Below are 23,392 nucleotides of genomic sequence, written 5' to 3'. Positions count from 1 at the left end.
TGTTCAGGACTTCATTTAAAATTGACAAATTAAAAATAACCGTACTAGTTTTTGAAGTCACTTTTTAAAAAAACTCACCGTGATACTTGTTAACTCATTTTGTGACAACTGAATCTTGCTTACTGATTCTTGAGCAGTTATCATTCTTGTGTGTTACTTTGAGCTTGTTTTTCCATCCGGGATTGACGTATATAATCATGTGACACATATGCATTAAATAACTTAGAAATGCAGTGCATCCAGAAAGAAGGTAGGGTTCTCTTCACTGGTATATATTTCCTTGACTTAAAAAAAAAACTTTTTTGGGACACCTGGATGGCTCAGTCAGTTAAGCATCAGACTTCAGCTCAGGTCATGATCTCATGGCTCGTGAGTTCGAGAGTTCGAGCCCCGCATCAGGCTTTGTGCTGACAGCTCAGAGCTTGGAGCCTGCTTTGGATTCTGTGTCTCCCTCTCTCTCTGCCTTCCCCTGTTCACGCTCTGTCTCTCTCTTTCTCAAAAATAAGTAAACATTAAAATTTTTTTAAACCTTTTTTTTTCTTTTCCTCTGAAAGAAGACTTACTTGAAAAGCTATCATAGAAAAATGTCAAGGCAAGAAGTGAATTTGTAAGAGGGAGTTGAGGAAAAAACAAGGTGGCGGTGACTTTGCTAAATGAGAATGTAGAACTTGAAACAGGATAATGGAGACAAGAAAGGGAAGAGGGAGGCCAGGGAGAAGCTTGAGTATAGAATCTGATGAGACAGGCAGTAGTGTGTTCGGAGCCTTGGGGGTTAGAACCAGGATGATGATGGATTTTACAAAGCTCAGTTTATTTGGGAAACAGACCTTTAGGTGGAATGCAAAATGGCATTCATTCCTTTTACGGTTTCTCAAACAAGTCTACAATTTGCATAATCTGACAAAGAATAGAACACAGACATAGATGTATGTAACTATCAGTTCTGTGTACTGCTTCCTGATCCTTTGGATGATCCTGGCTCGGTGTCAGCTGTAGGAATCTGGATGAAATGAGTTGAGGAAAGGAAGGAGAACAGGGGTGAGGAACAAATGCATTTCTAAGGCTTACAGGACTTCTAGGAAATCGAGAGAGGCTCTTGGTCATCGTGGAACCGTCCTCTGTGCACATTCATTCGGTATACAAGCATGTGGGGAGGGTTGCTATCAATTCTCTAGGCATACTCGCAGCCACACCTGTAATTCTGGGGTTAGCTTCGAACTGAAGGAGGTTCTGGGAAAAGAGAATAGGGAGACAAATTGGACAGGATGCGTTTAAGAAACGCACTGGCGACGTGTTCATAATGAGCAGGGGAAATGACAAGAAGTCTGACAGTAGCATTTCCTACAGACCCCAATGAGCCTTTTGGGAGGAGACAGAAACCAGAGTCTGAAACAGAGAAGTCCACTCTAATGAGATAAAAAATCACTAAGAGTCGTAACTTAGTTCCTGAATGAAGATTCAAGGAAGGAGTAGAGCCTGCCTGTGGGTTTTCGGATAACGAGAAAGAAATAGGTAACACTGAAAAGGAAACTTTTTCATGCTTAGACTGGCGATAAGATACCAAAGAGAGCTAAAGATAGGAAATTGGATAGGAACTGAAAACTCCAAGGGGTAATGGTTGGTCTGTAGTAGTTTAGGGGATGAAAGAGTATAAAAAGGAAAATAAGGAAGAAGTTGAGAGCAGATGAGAGGCAGTAAGCGAGCTTGCCAGAAGCACTGAGTACGGGGATGTGATCCTTCTCAGAAGACAGCAGATCAAGGAGCTGTGTGTCTGAAATCAACTGCAAGACGGAGAAGCATTTCTTTTAACTATGTGTAAGAGAGGACATCCGTGTCTCTTCCGACCAAATTAGAAAAAACCGAGGCAGAAACCATCACAGCCACGTTTCCCAAATTTTGCTGCACGTTAGAATCTCCTGCAGAGCTTAGAAAAATCTCTTGATGCCTAGGTTGTGCCCCACACCAAGAAATCAGAGCGTGTGCGGAAGGACCCACGCCTCTGCATTTTTTAAACATGCGCAGGTGATTCCGATTTGCAGCAAAGTGTGAAAACCCCTTATTTATAGAGCATGCCTTAAAATTTGGGAGGGAAATTGTAGAGCAGATGGTGGGTCAATTGGTTAAGAAAGAATGGCCGAAATCATCTCGTGCTGTGGCAGTGTGCATTATTAAGGACCCACACAAATCCTAACACCAGCCACTTACTGGCTTGTTTTTCTTTTCTTGACCCCTCACTTCCGTCGAGGCCCCCTGACAGTTTATTTCTGTGATCGGGGTGCTTGGATCTTCTCTTACCATCTCAGTGTATTAACATACTGAGCACACAAATTACAGAACTTTGTATCTCAATTGAAAAATGAAAAATGCTAGGTTGATGAAAACTTGGCATAAATTAGTCACAACATATTCAAAAAATGCAGCTTGAATGTTGAGCTGCACACTGGATATGCATAAAAATCTGATGCAATGATTATTTTGTGCACAGGGTATTGGATTTATGCTATCGTCCTTTAAATATTAACAGCTTATGAGGTATTGGAAATGCTTCTAGTCAGATCTGTGAGGTGACTCCGAGTCACGCATTTGGCTCTGATTTGGTTCTGCTTTTTTCAAAACACAGTTTGTGTGCATTTTTGTCCCGGGAAACTTCTTTTCCCACGAGAAGCCCACTCTTACCAAAACATCCTGAGAAATGACGGTGCTCATCTTAGTTTTCTTCTTTGATTAGGCTTGTTTAATTCTGTATTATCTGCCTTTGCTTTGATGCCAAACAAGATTACATTTTCAAGTATAGTATCTACATTTATAAGGCGAATTTAAAACAAAATTGCTTATAAGAAACCAACATCAGCACCTAGGGACGAGGCTGCGCTATTAGCATAATTTACACCAGTAAATATATTCTACCCTAATTATTTGTGGCCAATTATCAATTACTGGTCAATGCTAGAATCATTCACCGTAATTATTTCCCTAAGGAATCTTCCCTGGATATACTGGACAGCTTCATCATATTTCTTTTCTTAGAAAAACAATACTTATTCTTTTGTCAACAAGATTTTTCACCTACGAGAAAACCAAATCAAACCCTTTGCAACTGAGGATTTCTCTAAAATTTTAGATCTTTGGGTCTTAAATATCTAAAGCAAAGAGCTAAATGCATCCCTGGCCGGCATTAGAAATCTCTAGAAAGAACGCCCAAAATATTGCTATTTTATCTCCTTATTGTTTTTGATTAATTTCAATTCTGAAAAACTTTTTCGAAATTGAAAAGATTAATTTATACCTCATAAATTAACTTTTGCAACATTACCCTTTCCTTACATATAGTTTTGTTTCTATTAAAATCAGTTGCAAAGCCTGCAAACACTAACCTTACATTTGAATTCCTAATGACTCCTCCTATTGTCTCATTTCTGTTTGAACCTGTCAATCAATGGTGAAAAGTGCTAATCACTCCCAGAAACCCCAATCTTGCTCACAAAAGTACCAGTCACTGAAAAATAATACCGATTGGTCATGGATGGGCAGGAAATCTCACTAGGGATCTAACCGCACAATGGAGTTTATTAAGTCCATTTTGCTCAAATCCAGCTCTCCCTCCATGCAAGGGTTTGGAACTTTAATTTCAAAGTCAGCTAAAACCAGCTAAGGTAACTTATATTCATTAGCCTAGCTCTGACTGAAGCGCTGTGAAATCTCTTGGTTAGTGCTTTTGGCTCTCCGTAATAGCAGCAGCATTTATTTTTACTCTTTATTTCTCTCCCCTTCTTTTGAAAGAGGGGAAAGAGACGTAGTTGGATGCTGGTTGTTTTAAATTCTTAATTGGCCCATGTTCTTATTCAGCTGCTTATTATTTTCAAACTTCGTTCTTTTAAGTGACTAAACATCCACAAGAAAGATATTTCCCATTAATTCTCCCTAGGCAGCAGTGTCCTCTCAAAGCCACGGCCACATTTATTACTGAAAAGCAGTTATGATGTGTACATACAGCATGGGCCATAAAGTATTGCAGCCTCGGGTCACAGAAGGGGATGAAGGTCAGCAGGCTTATTGTTCACATTATGCAGAACACCAACTTTCTTTCAGCCTTTTTTTTTTTTCCAACTGTAACTTATTTGCTTTCTGTGAGGTGGCAGCTGCAGGGGGCTGGTGTGAAGGAAGAAGAGGAAGACGGTACTATCATTAAAGAATAAACAGTAATTACCTTGTAGAAATCTCTGGAGTGATTGATTACCTCTCCAGCTTATAAGAATAGACCTGGGAATATACAATAATTGATTTCTATTACTTATGTGTGTTTTCCTTTTAACTTTTCCAAAGAAGCGACGTAGCTTAATTGACTTTAATTTCAGATTATGTATTTTTATGACTTCTTCTGGAGTTGGCTAGGAATGAATAGAGTTCCTGGCCCCATGAGCCTGTTATCCGTCGGAAGTAGGAAGACATGGTATTTGTGTGTGTTTGTGTGTTTGCGTGTGTGACGTTGTATGTTATGTGTCATCACATATCTTGCACGTATCACTGGGCTGCCTTTGTCTTTTCATGTAGGTACTTGTTTAGGTCTAGATTGGCTCAGAGGAATTCCAGGGTTTATCAAAATTCGAGAGCGGGCAGTGGTTTTAGCAACGTCAGCATAGGCACAATGGGAACGAAACCTCTTCAAGGCGAAACTAACATATGTTGTGGGACAGTTCCTTGAGCAGGATCGAGCTGGGCACCACCAGACATTAAATCGTGCTGTCCCTGTGGTGATACCACGGGTCCGGTCGCGTCCCTCTGAAATCGCAGGGAACTGAAATTGTTTAAACTACACCTTCAACTTCTACTTTGACATTGTGAAAATCAGACATGTTTTGGAATAACTGTGTGCCTTTTGCTGGCTGGGAAATTGAGGCATAGATTGCTACATAATGCATCCAGGAGAAAAGGAATCAAATTATAACCAGACCTTGCATTTGACAACACTGACAGTGGCTCGGGCTAGATAAAATTTTGCCATTAGACGAAGTAGAGAGGACGGTATGCTCTGAAACATCGTGTCTCCTGGCTTCTTGGCAAATTAAATTACTTTTGCCTTCTCTGACAATTTACACATTTTTGTACACTATATATCCACACACACACACACACACACACATATAGTGTATATATACCATATACATAGCACCTTTCACAACGAGTTGTAAATATGGTTAATTGACCTCTGTCCCCCTTTTAAAAATGGTTGTTCTCATTTCATATTTTTGTTTCCATTGCTTTAGCCCTGTATCTAGCATACTTTAGGTGACCGAAACGTGTGTTGGGAGTCCATGACTGACTCCTGAAGGATGGATTACATCACTTGGGCAGACGCTGAGATGCCCATTTTTCTTTGTTTGGACAAAAGTGATTAGGATAATATTTATTCTTTGGTACTGTAAACAAAACAATGTTACAAAATAACAAAAGACAGCAGAGGGAAACGATGCCCGCGACACGTCTCTCATTTCAATGATGCAAAAGAACTGCAGATAACCGGTACAAGGATGCAAACTCCCTAGGAGCTGCTGCATCAATATTGGCGGGGTCTAAAGAAGTTTTTTAGCTCTTAATATTATTGTGAACTATGATTCCATACTGAAAAATCTACCAGATTAGCAAGCATCATGGTAGCTTAAAAGATTGAGGGTTGTTTTGAATGACTTGTTCTGAATTTTTCCCTTCTTCTAAACGTGGAGCAAAATTAATTATTTTAGTGTGACAGGCATACATGATAGGAGTTAATTTCCATTATCTTACTAATACATTGCCTTACAGAAATAAAACCATGTGCCACATATCCAAAGTACTAATTCTGATATCTAATTTATTCGTTTCCCTAAAAATAACACAGAAGTATTTTCCAAATTCAAATGTAAAGATTTAAGCTCAGTAAGTTCTCTATGACACCACCAAGTAGCTCTCTGTTTAAGGAATTATTGCTCTTACGCTGTGTGAAATATTTGCAACTCCAGGACATCAGATTGTAGAATTTGAAGCTGTCACCTTAATAGTGACTGATTTCACAAACAATACGGTGGATCTGAACAATGCAGCTGAAATATGTGGCCACAGACATCAGGGTATCACTTGGACAATGCCACCAATAGCATGAGTGACACTTGAGGCTACAAGAGTGGGCGACTGGTACTTAGTGGTCTTGCGCTTTGTCAAGTATTCCTTTTTCTTTTCTTCTCTTTTCTCTCCCTGGTGGCTATTTGCTATTCTCAGAAGACTACAGACTTCCCTTCCCCTGGACCTTTTTGAACTCTGCTGTCTTTGAACATCATGGATATCGCAAAAGAAACTATTTACTAGGCAGTAATTATATGCCACCCCTCGTGTAAAGGTAAATGATAATGAGGTATTGCGAAGAATAGGCAGGCCTGTCAAAGGGAAAAAGAGCGGCTTTTAAAACTTAGAGCCATACAAAATGCCTTATAGACTTGTTCTGGAGTAACTGTATCAATTAACCACGCTAAAAGCTCTAACTCAGATGGGCACTGCACACAGCATGTCTACTAGTGTTTTATTATCAAGTCCATTATGATGAGTTCTTGTCCCAGACAAAGGGAGAACAGAAAAAGAATTCAGGCTGACAAATTAGACTTGAAATCAGTTTCATTTACATAACGACTGGAAGTTCATTAATAACAGAGTTTTAATTATTCATGCTCTTGTTTCACTAGATACAGCAGTTTTCCCCCTGCTGTGCGGGATGTCTGGATTAGCTAAAATGAACCTTAGCAAACTGATAGGCTGCCCAGATCCTCAGATGCTTTTCTATTTTCACACCGCTAAAGATGGGGGGTGGGGATGGGGGACCGTGGAGTGTGTGTACAAATTGGGGCTGGGTAATGAGGGGAGGTAGACAGAAGGGGAAGACTCTGAATAGAGAGAGAGAGAGAGAGAGAGAGAGAGAGAGAGAGAGAAAGGAAGCTGGCTAGCAGGTTTGCGGAAAAGAAAGAGAAGGGAAAAATGCAGTTGTATAAATTTGTATTTGATGGGAGCTTTTCCACTTCCACCTGAGCTGATAATACTTTAAATATCAATCATTTTAAGATTTCCTGATGGAGCATACTACTAATAGGATTGTGTGTGTGCGTGCGTGCGTGTGCAACTCTTTTCCTTTGGATATAGGAGCACTAATAGGGTTTCTTTCGGTATGCTTGCATTAAAAGAAGAAGAAGAAGAAGAAGGAAAGAAGAAACTTTTTTCCTCCAATTCCATATTATTTGGACAAATCTGAGAAACAGGCTTAAAGTGGGCTTCAATACGAATTTCTTTAATTAGAGCAGTGGTGATATTTTCATTCCTGCGAGTAATAAATAATGATACCAAGGATACTTTCCTGCAAAGAATGTGAACTGTTTTCACACACATCAATCTCCTGATACAGTCTCAGTGCCACCTCATGAAGTGGTTCAGGGCTGATCGGGCAGGGGATTATGGCGTTTCTGGTTCATTTGCTGTCTATATATTTTACTGGCTAATTTAGGTAACGATCTCGCAAAAAGAGAATCCATGACAAATAAAAACAAGACTCAGTTGTTCCCAATACCCCTCGAGCTCAGCGAGGTGGGGAAAGAGGCCAGAGGAGAACCTCTCTTCATTTTGAGATCACACAACAGCTGCCGGTTCAGATTTCCAGGGCTGTCTTTGGAACAGCTTTGTAACGAAAGTTCTCAGTTTGGGGAACCATTGTTTATAACAAACAGTTAGAAATATTTTGAAGCACAAAAATTTAGTAAGGAGAAATGACATTTAACAAGAGCCAACCCAGTACCAAGCGCTTTGTCTGCGTTCTGTGTGACTTAACCTTCACAAAAATTATTCTATCCGTTTTACGGAGGACAAAATTAAGCCTTGGAGAGAGCAAGAATGCAGCTAGCAAAGGAGGGGGTAAGAATTCAATCTATGCCTGTCTGACACCAACTCTCCCTGCTCCTACATACGTATCAGAAGACAATGGCTATTAATATTTTTATACAAAGTTGATACAATTTGTTTTGTTTTTCTATGTTTAATGCTTTGCCCTCCCACTGATTAATGATTTTCTACAAAATAAATATAAGAGCCTTATTTTCAGAATATAGATAGCTTTCTTAGATCGTGACTAACCAGAAAGCCATAAAAATCAAATATTTAAACAGTTAATACAGGAACAAGGTGCTAATATGAACAAGGCCTATTTCTAGTAACAGAATAATTGAGTAAGAATTAGACAGACTACTCTACCTGATAACTTTAAGTCAAATGCCACATTTGTAGATCACATAGGGAAAAAATTAATCACCAGAAGCTGCCACCTCTCATTACTTTAAGTTTCCTTCTAAGTGTGCATTTTGTCCACATACTGTGAAGGGCGATCATGGACTAATAAAGCTACCTTTTTCTTTCTCTCTCCTGTCACTTATTTCCTTCTTTCTTCTTCTTTCTGTTCCTTCCTTCCTCCTTCTCTCCCTCCCTCCTTCCCTCCCTCCTTCTCTCTTCTCTTTTTCTTTCTTTCTTTCTTTCTTTCTTTCTTTCTCTTCTCCCCATTTCCTCCTCCCCTCCCTACCTCCCTTTCTTCTTCATTTTTCTCTTTTCTTCTCCTCCTCCTTCTTCTTCTTCTTCCTCTCTCTCTCTCTCTCTCTCTCTCAGTAGGACAATGAGCTCTTCATTTATGCTATTTTTATTTATTCCTTTTCCTGGGCAAGTCCATCCCCCAACCCTGTTTTGGCCTGTTTTACAAAGCGATCTTCATATCAGAGATTTTGAATGATTAATTACTGCTTCAGAGAGATCAGAAGCTCTCAACACATTTATCATATTTTATCTTTTTATCTCTCTGAAATATTATAGAAATATTAAGGAACAAAGAGGTCCCATGACACGCCTAAGGGGGGAAAAGTATTTTGAAAAGATAAACCACGATCCTTTACTAGTGAGCTACCCCAAGCAACACACTAGATTTCAGAGTAAAATGCAATAAATGGATAGTCACAATATGTAAACATTAGAATCTGAGCAGGTGGCTGGGACATTATTGACATTCAGTGACATCCAAAATGGCACTTTCACAAAAGTTGCCTTAGCAATCTGAAAACTAAGCGATGAAGGATGCTCTTCTTCCAAATCTTTGACCAAGGATTACTACAAAAATCTGATGCTTCTGAAAAAGAGAATGAAAACAAACCTTTTAAAAAGCGAAAACAACTAATTTTTCAAGAAAGCCTTAACTGCTCAATGGGTGGTATGTTTGTTAGGCTTTCAACACATATTTGTTTCGATTATCTGGGCTCTTTTACTCCTCTGGAAACTTAGAAATGTTGCCAAAGGACAAAGAAAACAATAGAAGGTTGCATGGGAAGAGGACGAGGAGATGGAAGAGACATCTGGATTGCATTTGACCTGCCAGCTCTCTCTCTGCCCCGTTAGGCGGCTGCTGCCCTGGGCAAGCGAGAGGGGGCTGCCTGTGCTGATATTTGATTTCCAGGTGCAACTATGTACTCATCTAAATCCTGACCATATGCTGTCATACATCTGCCTAAGTACTGCTGTTTCCTTTTGAACTAGATATAAAATGTACACCTGACCGAGGCGAGCAAGATAGATGGTCCTCAAGCAGCGAAAACTCCAGCAGTTTTGCAGGGGAGATTTAAGCCACGGAAATGTGTCAAATAGCTTGTGTCCTGACATGTCTTTTGCCTGGTTAGAGTGGCATCCAGAGGCAAGTGGGTAGGAGCCAGGGGATAAAACGCTTCTAGCCCTGTTTCGGGCCAGTGTGTTCCATCATTTAGAAAGTGAAAGGGGTGACTCTTCAACTCCTTAGAGGCAAATCCAACCCACTGAGGGAGGCGTGTGAAATACACCAGTCCTGCTGCTAAGATGCCATTAAGCACGTTGAGAAAGTTCTAGATTTGCTCTGCAGCCTTGTGCCTGTAAGTTGACCATGCTGTATGGTACACTTAAAAATATGTTAAGAAGCGAGATCTCATGTTAAACGTTTTTAGCACAATAAATAAAACAATATGAAACAAAACCATTTGTTACATAACCTAATAATAACCTAATCATTGTAAACTGCCATTTTGCAGGACATTGTTATTTGCCAAACAGAACGGAAAGTTTTTGTGGAATGATTATTGATTTTGTGCATTTGGGCAACATTGGTTTATTTATCCAATTCTCAGTTGTCTCATCTGTAAAATGAAGGTGATAATATTCCTCATATCGGGTCTTTGCTAGAATTCAAGACAATATGAGTAAAAGCATCACAGTTCCTTAAAACGTGGCAATTATTCTAACTATGTGACTGGAAGTTAGGATGCCAGTTTTGTCCATTGGGCATTCGATTTATAACTGGAATTTACATACATTCCACAGTGACAAGTTGAAAGGCATGTGTGATATGCTTTCAAGCCTAGGGTCAATGATGATCGCAAAGGTGGCTCCCATTTCTAGAGCGTAACAAGTACTGAGCTGTGATCAGACGAAGAAAGCCCTTAAAAAGGAGCACTTTGAAAGTGTCCAACTTTTTTATTTCATCTCTGGGCCATTTTATATGCAGGCCCAATATTTTTTAAAAAATTCACTTGGCTGGAAATCTCAACTCTGTTGTATTGGTTGTTTGGGGGGGTGGTTTTTATAATTATTACAAAGGAACTTAATAAGAAGGAAAAACTAGAAATACATATTTTTGTCAGTGGCTTTTTACTGTATTCCAATTATTTGATTATTGGTCAAGAATCAAATACTGTTAATAATATTATTGTACTGGGGCGCCTGGGTGGCGCAGTCGGTTAAGCGTCCGACTTCAGCCAGGTCATGATCTCGCGGTCCGTGAGTTCGAGCCCCGCGTCAGGCTCTGGGCTGATGGCTCGGAGCCTGGAGCCTGTTTCCGATTCTGTGTCTCCCTCTCTCTCTGCCCCTCCCCCGTTCATGCTCTGTCTCTCTCTGTCCCAAAAATAAATAAACGTTGAAAAAAAAAATTAAAAAAAAAAATTATTGTATTAATAAACACAAGCTTAATTCCCTAACAATGGTAAGGAATAGATAATACTATTTTTAAAAAGGAATGAAAAATTTTCAGAAATAATAAGCTGGTAAGTATTGAATGCCTTTTTTTCTAGTGTATTAGAAGTAGTGACCTATGCTTTCCTCTTGTAATATTTTAATGTTTTTAAAAATAAAAAAATGGAAAATCACTTATTCATGTTCCATATTAACTTACTATTAAGCAAAAGCATTTTTTTTTCTGTATTGAGGACTACAGAGACCTTTAATTTTTGTTACACTGCAGGAAAAAATAAAAGATAAAGGTTAAGGAAAGAAGAAATTTCTCAGTACTTGGAGAGGTATCCTTACTGCATTTTGCAGCATCTGAATTTCGTAGAATTCTTGTTCCTTTTCATGCATTAATCCTTTCTTGTGACAGATGGAAAATGAGTTTAGCAGCATACTGGGAGACTCCTTGGATTGTTGTTCAAGGTATCCAAAGGATAAATAAAATGTGAATCAAACTTACAATTCTGTGCATTGGGTTTCAGTGCATGTAATAACCTAACAAGGGCAAGAGGAAAGGAGGACGGCAGAAGAGACAGAGAAATGAAATGGGATAAAGGCAGTGCTGACAGAGAAAAGGTCAAAGATAGCAAAGAAAAGGCAGGGAAGGGAGCAGAAAGGAAGAAAATAAAAGGCAGAAGAAGGAGGCAGCAAATGGGATGAATTCTTTGGGAAACTGTAAAGTTGGGAACTGTTTTGTGGGAAGGCAACTTTAAAGGCGGTTGGACAACAATGAAATAAAACATCTGTAAGGAAACTGCTTAAAAATGTCTTACTCTCCTAAGTTGCAAGTTGTAGCTTGTTTGGGAAAGAGGTGCAATGAAAGTGCAGACTGAATTTCATCCACAAATGAGTATTTATGGACTAGAGACAGGGCTAAATTCTGTGAAGCAAATAACTATGCAGCAGGAATAACGACTTGAGTAGAAAAACGATTTGTATTATAGAAGCATTTGTTTTTTCTCTATGTATCTTATCCTACTTATATTGTAAATCCACCCTTATATTGTAAATGTAACACTTTGAAGATAACCTGGGCGCTAAGTTCTATCAGTGCATTGATGCCGAAATCAGTTGCATAGACCCTTACATATTTATTATTTTGTTTGTGAGATTTTTAGGCTGCATTTTGAAAATGAGAAACTTTGAAACGCGTGACTCTAATTTCTGGAGACCTACCTAAAAATTATGTGAATCCCAAGGTTCAAGTACCTAAATGCCACACATCAAAAAGTCACCATGACCTTTGTAAAATCTCACTATGGCTTCCGTCCTTGACTCAGCCCTTTATCTTCCCAGTCTCTGTAAAGCCTGGACTCTAATTTCAAATGTCTTAAAAATTCCAAATTCCCTTCAGTGTTTGATGCTACATCTATAATGCTGAAATAACTTATATGTTTAACTCTTTGTTCCAAACTTTGCCAGAAAAGAAGAACACGTACAATTTTTAAAGTTGATCTCTCTTTTCTACCTTCTCTTAAAGGACTTCAAGTCCCACACAAAAGGAAAGCAAAAACACTCGCTGCTTCTTTCGTCGTTTTCTAATAGGTAGCATGCCTTTGAGGTGCATGGATGATATGCCTCATACTCAGCCTTGTATGCACTGTCACCTTTTATTCTCATGCAGAAGAAAGTTTTTTTAATGTTTATTTATTTTGAGAGAGAGAGAGATTGAGGAAATCCCAAGCAGGCTCCACGCTGTCGGCACAGAGCCCGACGTGGGGCTCCAACTCATGAACTGTGAGCTCTTGACCTGACCTGAAATCAAGAGTTGGAAGCTTGACCAACTAAGCCACCCAGGTGCCTCAAGAAACATTTAACTGTCGCCATTTTTTCAGGGAGGCAGCAAGTGTCACACAGCACAATGTTTCAGGTGTGGCCAATTCCAAAGCTACGTCCTTATGCATCTTGCCTTCTAGTTAGTTACCAAATGTCTCTCAGTCTGCTTCCACCTTCCACCCACAGACTTCTGAAAGCAAGGTTCTCTAGGGCAGGGACCAGGTTATACTTGTCTGTGCTTTGATATACTGAATGGCATGGAGTAGGTTCACACACAAAAATTTTTTTTTGGCAAGAATACAGTGACTCCAGTTCCAACTTTATAATCAAGCTACCCTTAAGCTTTGCAGAAAGTACCTGCTTCTTCCTGTTAGGTGTCTGATGACCTAAAGCTGATCTGCATGGTCTCTACACAAGGAGCACTAGAAGGACATCCCTGGTCATATGCTGGTGTCCAGACTTACAGGCCCGATACCAGCAGTCCTAAATTTCTTGTCTAGGGGAATTTACACAAACAGGATGCTCCTTCTAAGTTTCTGCAGAGAATCCCTTCTATTATTAAACTGGGAAATTATCAAATCCCAGAGTGGTGGGAGCTTTAGACTAATGAGGACTTTTCTTTCCCAGAAACGTATAAGCCAACCTGGCTCTGTGGAGCCAGAGGTGAGAGGAAGCATGAAGCAAGAAGCATGCCCACGATTAGGACCCCAGATGAAGGGACTGCTCTTCATTTCTGAATGTTAAGTAACATTTTCAAGTTTGTAGTCCACTTATTGCTATGTTCTTGCATGCTCTCACCAGGTGTTTTTCAACGAAGCACTAAACTTCCCCTGGTCGACTCCAAAAGGAAACCTTCAGGTAGGTTTAATGCAGAAGATTAAGACTGCATTAAGATTAAGTCTGAAATGTTCTGCTACCAATTAGCCCTCTAGTATTTCTGTAAGCCTTGAATTTTTGATGCGATCAATGACACCAGCGGAGCCATCTTCTGTGGAGTGGTTATTAAAGATATAAAAATCAATACAAAGATGATACTTGGAAATCTATATCACAAGATAATGAATCACCATGAGAGCCGACTAAGAATGTCAGCAAACCAAACAGAAGGTTTGTGTATAACAAAGTGTTTCATGCTAGTCGAGTTTAAGCTAAATTTTGCATGAGACAGAAGTCTTCAGGCTACACTTATGATACATTTGCATGGCAGGGTTTTAATAAGATGAAAACACAAGACCAACCTAGCAAAGGACTCCTGGTAACATTTGGAAAAAGCGAAAAAAAAAAAAAAAAAAAGGAGTGTGGATTGAGATGTTCACGACTGAGCCAATAACGGCATGATTTAACTTTAACTAGTGATAAAATAGCATTAAAACTTTCTCTGTCAGTAATCCTCATTCAATTTCTTTTAAATGAAACATTATTTGCCTGCATTTTAAGTCCATAAGTACTGATTGTTATTGGAGCTGTGTATTGGAGCTTCACAGAATAGTCCAAATTTAATTTGAACTGGGGATTGATTTCGTTTCCTTCAAAGAAGATTTTTTTTTTCCTTCCAAAATTGAGCTGGTGCATGACTTTGCAAGTTCATTTTGGTTTTCTCCTTGACACAATTGTAAGTGACAAGAGAACATTTATGTGTTTTGTCCTTAAGGGACATCACAACGTTGCTAATGAAGCCACAAATGACTGGGAGCTATTCTTTGGCTTTAAAGATATGGATTCCCTATGATCTTGTGTCATCGCTGACAGAAAAAAGCACAAGTAAGGAAGGCTGCCCCATCTCTAGTCCACTAAACCGTTGTATATTTAATAGATATAGAGTTTTATGCTTAGGATTTTCCAATTTACAGCTACATAAATAAACCTTTATAGACAGGGATTCGTGAGGATGTGTTTTTGTGTATGTGGGTGGTACAAAAGTCATAAACGTTTCTATCTCCTTCTCTCTCCAGGCACATATAGGAGTGGCAGCCATTATGGAAAGATGTGCTCATAACCAACTGAGCATCCAGTCCTTCATAACAAAGCCTGGCTCTTCATTAATCAGCAAACTTATTGATTTACAGAGTGATGTCTTTGTTTTCCTCGAACTCTTTTCATCCACTTCTCATCCTAATGCCAACACAATTTCCAGAAAATTAACTTGTTAATGCTACCGTGTATTACGTATGGTTGTCTCCGTGTTTTCATTGCAGGTTTCAAAGGTTGACTTGATCAGTCAGGGTAGATGTCCCACAGACTTTTTTTTTTTTCTCCTAACATACCATGTAACAATAAGAGAGCTAGATACACCTTGTGTAGTCTTAAAAAGTATTTGCAGTTTTGACTTAATGTATTTCCCTCCCCTTTACCCCCTGAGGGTCCCACAGCAAATAAACCATTCAGTAGCATGAAACAAGTGGAATTAGTTTAGATTCCAGTAAAACACCAACCTCATGTGGGCAGTATCTGCCCTGATGCTGAATGTGTGCAAATTAAAATATTATGGTGTCTTGATTGTCCTGACAACTGACAATTGTCCCCTGAACCCCCACTCCCTGGGGCACCTCAACACCCACAGCTGTTCGCTTCTCAGACTCATCGTTGGTGTTAATACCTTGGCTTCTTTATCTTTGTCTGTAAAATCTTCACTACAGAGACATGGATATATTTAGCAGTTTCTCAATACTTTTAGACTCAGGGTTTAAGTTGGGTAGTCCACTTTTAGGTGGTGTAAGGGGAAAAAAAAGGTGTGAGAAATGCTTTTCTCATGGGCAAGAGGGTTATAGTTGACATTAAGGAGATAGATTTTTTGGAACAAAAGTTTTTGCATCTCATCCAAGCTATGAAAACCTTTAGCCTTCATTACCTTTGTCCTGTTAGCTTGGGGATGAGTTTTGATGCCTTGAAGGATGTTATGTATTTGTTTACAAATAGCTGATGGTGGTATATACTATGTGCTAATTGCTAAGGATACACATTATATAAGGGGAATTGTGAGGAGAAATGTTCAGTGAGACTGCAAAGTTATTTCTCCTATGAGGTCACATTTAATGCTTTTTTGGGGAAATGTTAGTTAATGTCTTTAGATGTTTAGTTAGCAAACAAATCCAAACCGGATAAGTGTCTAAACCTGGGCAGAATAATCAAACATTATTTTGCATAGGTGGAAGAAATGAGATGCTTAGCAATTACGTAAGAGCGAAGTCCTTCCTAATGAGTTAAATGATAAAAATTTGAACCCCAAACTTGGGCAGGTAAGGCATGTGGAAAAAGTTAAGTTTTCAAATGTCTGTTCACCAGATGAAAACTGATGAATCACGCTTGATAAAATGAGCTTGGGGGGGATAAAAAGGTTAGGTATCTGAACAAGAAAATTTCATCTTCCATGTAGTTAAGATGGGCCTACAGGCAGGAGATAAAACCCACAGAGGGCATTTACAATGTCACATGGACACAAAATAGTTCTTTGATCTTTAATTTCATTTAGAAATTAAGAAGACAGATGTATTATTTTATAATACCGTGTCTTCTATAATATTAATATATTTTCCTAGCTTCTGTGAAATAAAAACAGAGTAGTTTCAATTAACAAGAAATTAGCACATGATGGAAGCAAAGGAAATCACCCAGGAGCTTCACACAAGACCTTATCTTTGTAAACAAGCCCAGAAATAGGAACATTTCTAGACCTCTATGAATCAATGCTAGGCCTCTTTCTTAATGGTCAACCCTCTTACTGGTCACTTGGCTTTGATTAATCCAGAGAACTGGATGAATCCAAATTTAAGGTCTAATTTCGGGAGAAACAAAGCAGGATCAAAATATATTAAGACGGAGAATTGATGTTAAAATACAGCCAAATGTGTTAAAAAAAAAAAAAAAAAACTCCAAAGAAAGAAATATAATGTTAACAATGTTTTTCTCAGGGTGTTGGCATTAACAATGGCTTTTATTTTCTTCCTTGTGTGTTTTGATATTTATAAATTTTCAACAATAGCATTTCTATTCTAACCAGAAAAAATAGATCAATGAAAAGTACAACCTAATGGTAGAAATTACTGTTATATACAAAACGAATACATTTTCCCACTGGTAATGCCTTTGGCTATAGAGGAAAGATGGTTTCCATGGAAGGATTACAATGTTTTATATCTAATTAGTTGGGAAAGCTTTAGGCAAAATCAGAACTACAGATCCTGGAAACTGAATACAGTGAGGACTTAAAAGACACGAAGAAGAAAAGGTAAGATAAATGGAAGACCTTCCAGACGGTGAGAACAGTCTGTTAGAGAGTGGGCAAGAACATGAAGAGTATGAAAAGAAGACAAAGAAAGTTTTATATGAAAGTGAATAATAAATGAGAAGAGATTAAAAAGTAAACTGGCCTTAAATCTGAAAGTAAAGAGCCAAAGAGCCATGACAGTACTCTGTATTTTGAATGTCAAAATTAAGGAACTCCATTGGGAAATAAGTTTATGGAATGAGCAAAATCAACCTGAGAGTCAGATTGATTTCTACTTTGAGGGGGTGGGGGGCTCGAAGTCATTAGCATTGGGTCTGTTTTATTAACACCATGGCTTTCCCTTTACTTCCAAGAAAAAGCACATATGATGCTTTTACTCTTCATAATTCACTTGCTTAGTCAAATACTCATTGATTTTTCTGAATCTGTAGCCCATCTGCCTGCAAAACATTCATTGACTTCATGGGACTAAATAATAAGTATTGGTTGATGTTAATGTACATACATGCAATAAAACTGTCAACTTAGTCATCTTACTGGTATACCTGAGTATATAAGAAAAGCATCATTAGACAGTGAGGCAGCACTGTCTGAGAGGTAGTGTACATAAAGGAAAGAGCATGCCCTTTGCCCTCAGAAAGACACTGGTTCAAGTCTTGGCTCTGCTACTTGCTACTTGTTAAATTTGATCCAGTTAAATTTTTTGAGCCTCATTTCTTTATCTTTAAACCAGGGACAAAACCTTTTCCCTCTATATAAATGTTGTGAGGATTAAATGAGATATATATATATATATATATAAGTTAAAGCATATGACAGAATGCCATGCATGCAATCAGCTCTCAATCCATGGTAGCTACGATCGCCACTGTCGTCGGCATACTTACAGTTTACTTTCACAACACAGTGCAACTTAGACTTTCAGGAATAGTATCTGATTTTAATTTTGTGTGAGCCGAGTTTTGGATTATTAATATAAATGATCTCATTTTTTCCTTAGATGGCAAATGGTTAATTCATAGAACTAATTCAGGGACTCACCTTCTATATTCTCAAATCGAAATAAGCTTTGTACCCAAGCCCAGCATTTGGGTCTTAAAGGTTTGAACTCCATTAAAAGAGCTGTAATTCTTTCTGAGAGGAATGATTCTCTCCACTCATGATGGAATCTTCACTGTTGCAATGTGAGGGGCCAGACCCATATCCCAGGTAAGCATGGGATTTGGGTGGGATGTCTATTCTCGATTTCACTGGGCATGGAAGAGTGAGAGATCTGTTTGGTGGGACCTACCTGGCCCCTTCAACTGACTACTCCTTCGCTTTGTGTTTAGTGGTCAAATAGCTCATTACATAGACCCTGGATAATATAAATCCAGGACCACTGGTTATCTGGCCCAGAAAAGAACTACATACCCTGCTGTATTCATTATTAAAATCCCATCTTGGGGGGCGCCTGGGTGGGGCAGTCGGTTAAGCGTCCGACTTCAGCCAGGTCACGATCTCGCGGTCCGTGAGTTCGAGCCCCGCGTCAGGCTCTGGGCTGATGGCTCGGAGCCTGGAGCCTGTTTCCGATTCTGTGTCTCCCTCTCTCTCTGCCCCTCCCCCGTTCCTGCTCTGTCTCTCTCTGTCCCAAAAATAAATAAACGTTGAAAAAAAAATTAAAAAAAAAAATAAAATAAAATCCCATCTTGGATCCTACCACTTCCATCAGAATTCTTATAGAAGTTATAATTTATAACGTTGAGATGAACACATACATATATTTTTGTGATGATAATATTTATTTTGTATATGCTGATTTTACTTTCATATATACACTGTGGAAAGTAGGGGTCACACTTTATACTCTTTTTTAATACATCCTTTCTGAGGTGGAACAGCTTTGGATATATTAGAGACCCTCAATAAAATTAATTAAATAACTATAAAAAAGAGGTTTCTAAATAGTCAGTGAACTTAAAAAATACACACAGTTAGCTTGTACTTTTTTTGTGATTTTAAAGTTTCTAGTGACCATGAACAGGACGCACTTTAAACTAACCAACCATTTCATTCGTGAAATGATGGAATCAGTGCACAAGAGGAAGAGGCAGGTATGTTGCAGGAAAGACTGACAGCGGAATGTGGATTTGGCTCATGTTAGAATTCGCTAAATGTTTTTGTTGCTTGAAAGTTTTTCTTAAAAGTCAGCTTTCATTTTTGAGACTCCTTTATTTATTTCTTCAAATTTTATATCAAAAATTTTAGTTAGATGGTTGCTAATTGCTCAGGATCACTCAGAAAATTCCGTTGCAGATTTGGGACTAGAACTCAAAAACGCTATCCCAGCCATGTCTTTTTAACAATGACACTTACCTGTGATGATGGTTATAGGGAACAGACATGATCCATTCATATTTCTTACATTACCATAGCAATCAAAGTTTATTTATAGCATAAAGACCCCAGAAAAATTATGCTGGAATATTTTAACATAAAACAATTTAAAATTTTTGAAGTATGACACTAAAGTATTGTCTTAATAGCTAATATTATCCCTTCCACCATAACTATTGCTTGCTTATTTTCAATATTATAGTGGTGTGTTCTTATTCAAGATTATATTGAGACAATAATATTTGCATGATACTATTCAAGATTATTTTAGGACAATGGTATTTGTGTGATTATTATTCAAGACTATATTATGATCTATTATATTTAAAGGATATACTTTGAAAATAGGAAAATGAGAGAAATATTCACACAAACATGTGAGTAAAAATTGTGATGGGGAATGGTATTTATTATTTTTATAAGAAATTTTCTCTTCCAATAAACAACCTATTATTAACACCTGTTCTTTAAAAGATACGGCATTATTTCCACTTTGCCAAATATTGTCCATTTGAATGATTGTAACACTGTATCACTGTTAACTAAATATTATAACAGTATGGTTAATTAAAAAAAGATTCTAACTTTAGTTTATTTCTTACGTCTTTCTCAAGTTAATAGTCTTTAAATGGCTCAGCAGATAACTAGTTTAAAACTTATAATTGTCGTTTTTTGCATTTGGTTATTAAAATAAAAATCTAGCCATAATCAATGATGTCATTTGTAAGAAATATCAAAATTGGGTAAAATAAACCATATCTATACATGTCTTAAAAGATCAGTTTCATGTATTTTTATTTTTAAAGTTAATGTTAGAAATCAAATCGTGATCAGTTGCATTTTGGAGATGAGAAAACTAGGTCAGAGAGCAGTTGATGACCCAGAATTAAACCTAGGTGTTCCAAGGATCTATAAACCATACAGTGGTGTTATTTATTTTCTTTTCTCTGTTGCATTCCTTTCAGTCCTGAAACAGAGGGATGGGAGGTTTGAGAAATACGCTTTTGCTAATGGAGGAAGGAGAAATCCAATGACTTGTTCTGACCAGCTAGCGGGATGGTAATGTTTATTAGAAGAGAAGGATGGATACCAGTGGAAACACAGACTACTGGCAAATCTACTGGAGAGATGAAGTCATTAGCCATATATAGGCTCATTAAGCTCTAATGGTGATCATAATCATCCTTTCGTGATTTGGAAGAACCGTGCTTCCCTCCATCCCTTTGAAAGGCTTTTTGTTTTGTAGATCCCTTTTTATTCTGCTTCCTGAAACTCGATGCCAATTGATGTTTGCATGTTTCTGAAATGGCCCTGAGTCTTCTAATTGATTCTCCCACTACACTGTGCTGCTGAGCTGGCAGGCACCCCGCTTTCAGGTCACTTTAGACGTCACACCACCTAGGGCTAGCCAGGGACCCATTCAAAGGGCAATGGGATGCCAATTATTTCCCTTCCTGGCATTTACATGAAAGGTATAATATATCTCCTTTAGGAGGAAGGCTGCTAAGAGGGAATTGGGAGTTTGCTTCCCTTAATAATTCCCACAACCACCAAGTTTCTGGATTAAAGGTAAATTGAGAACCTGAAACAAAGTGAGGAGGTAGAATGAAAGCCCTTTAGTTAATCAGTGAATTTAGTGTTTTCTAGGTACTAGGCAATACTTGAAGTGCTTTGCATCTGCCCATCTGTTTATATACTATGCCACAGCCCTTGCAAGTGAGTACTATTATTTCTCCCACTTTATAGATGAGAAAATTGAAGGCCACGGTGTCATTGCTGGCAAATTTGAATTTAGGTAGGCTCTGAAGCCTAGGCTTTTCACCATTTTAATATAGGGGATATCAAAGATCCTGTATGTACCTTCACATAGATCGGCAGCCTCTAGAAAAAAATAATTATTTTAACAAGCAGGAAAGCAAATGATGACTGTGATTTAGAGAAACAGAAAAAAGAGGCCATCGTCTCTCAGTTCCTGTGCGGCACGCTTCCTCATCCGACGTCACTTGCGGCAGAGGTAGCCTTCATGGGATGTTTTGTACCTCCTCCTACCTCCACAACGGAATGCATCCTAGTAACTTTGGGCTTGGTGTGTGACAATAAAGGCTTTAATCACTCCACTTGACAGTGGGATTTGTGATGTGCTGGCATGCCCCAGGGCAGGAGCCTCCTAAGATCACAAGAATACTTACTTGAAAAAATCGAGGTAGGTAGCCAGCCTTATGCAACATACAACAGATAATCTGATTCTGAAGACAGCCAACCCACAGATGCAGTTTATTGTTCCCACAGCGCCACCCAGGATCATGATTCTGCCTTCTACTAAAGGACCACCCAGCATCTTAACTTAGCAAGTCTCCAGCAGACAAATGAAGAACAACACGTTTCCACAGTGCTGGAATTCATTCCGTAATTGAATCCATTATGTTATATTTTGACAGTAATCATTTACCTTATGAATCTATGTGGGCTCCATCGTCTTCAGAACGAGTTGTGTGGTTTAGGGTGAGTTGTCTGAGTCCTAAAAGGAAGACAAACAAACCCAGAGTTCAAATTCAACATGAAAAGAATATCAATAGGATTGTAGATAAATTCTCAATGTACGTTAAATATTGTTTTGAGTTAGATGCAAATTACAAAGGTATTTACTAGTTTGGAGTTTCAGAGAAAATAGAATTTGGATGCCGTGGAATATCTTCTGTGTTTGTTACCCCTGTGCTTTAAGAACCAGCTCAGACTAGGGGTACCTGGGTGGCTCCCTCGGTTAAGTGCCACTTAGGCTCAGGTCATGATCTCGAGGTTCATGAGTTCCAGCCCCCACATCGGGCTCTGTGCTGACAGCTCAGAGCCTAGAGCCTGCTTCGGATTCTCCCTCTCTCTCTGCTCTCCCCTGTCTCTGCTCCTTCCCCACTCGTGCTCTGTCTCTCTCTGTCTCTCAAAAATAAACATTAAATAAACAAAAAAAAAGAACCAGCTCAGACAAAAAAAAGTGAAAGGGTCTAAAATGTTCCTGAAATGAAGCAGTGTATCTGAACCCAGGAGGGAGGAGCAGGCTGCCCCCCACCTGGGGACACGGGTTAATAAGAAGATCAATTGCACTCTTATCTTGTTAGTCATTAGACAGCCCATTGATGCCACCTGCTTACTTTAAATGTGAAAGTACGGGCCAGCCATTGGAAAGCTGCCACCATCACTTGGGAACCCCCTTTCTTTCTGCTGTGGCGATAGAAGGGAAAAGGCCAAAGTCGGACCCTTAGAAGCTGAGCATCTGTTCCTTCGGTAAGCACAGATGTGAGTGAGGGCAAATCTGAAAGCAAGTCTTTACCCAGGGAAGGGAGGGTGTGTGGTTTTTCTCTTCAATGATTATAGCACGGTATGAGGAGGTCATAAAGTTAATATTAATGTGAATGCAAGAAACATTTTAAATGTAAAAACTAAAATGGCTCAGAGGAATTTTCTTCTTTCTTTGGGTAATTGTATCCCTCAGATCTGATGTGGCCATAGCTTAAAAACACACAGATTACACAAACTTTTTGTTTGCTTTAATGTTCTTTAGGGATCGCTGCCTCTTTTTCAGCTGTCAATGATTCTTTCCCCAAAGCAGAAGGAAAGCTTTACCTGTCTCACTTTTGTATCCATTGACAAGGATTCAAGTTTCAAAAGAAACATTATACAATTCCTAAAGCAAAGAAAGTGCCTACTTACCATTGGTAGACAGGGAAGACACTTTAATTTTTTATATTGGTAATCAGAAGCCAGTGTCTACCTCTCTCGGCTTCTGCAAACAGCAGCCATAAACGGGCCTCCTGTTTTCTCACCCCCTGACGCTACACTTAAGCAGACATCATTCGCATGATGGGCGGACTCCAGACTTCCACCTTCGTAGTAGATAAGTCAGTAGTCATTTCTCTTTTCATAAAATGAGTAGATTTAATTTACCTTGTATAT

The 23,392-nt window shown here is 38.7% G+C and overlaps 1 protein-coding gene across 1 annotated transcript in view; it reads right to left on the bottom strand.

Annotated features, from left to right (window-relative positions):
- The window catches only part of ADGRL2 (adhesion G protein-coupled receptor L2), a 631,707-nt gene that overhangs the window by 481,789 nt on the left and 126,526 nt on the right, over window positions 1-23,392 (bottom strand). The window contains exon 3 of the mRNA XM_086717375.1: window positions 21,897-21,965. The gene's annotated coding sequence lies outside the window, so the exon portion shown is untranslated. The remainder of the gene's footprint in view (window positions 1-21,896; window positions 21,966-23,392) is intronic.

Source organism: Puma concolor, chromosome C1, assembly GCF_028749965.1.
Source record: "Puma concolor isolate L17-30 chromosome C1, mPumCon1.1.hap2, whole genome shotgun sequence".
NCBI classification, from domain to species: Eukaryota; Metazoa; Chordata; class Mammalia; order Carnivora; family Felidae; genus Puma; species Puma concolor.
This window is presented reverse-complemented; position numbering and strand designations above follow the sequence as displayed.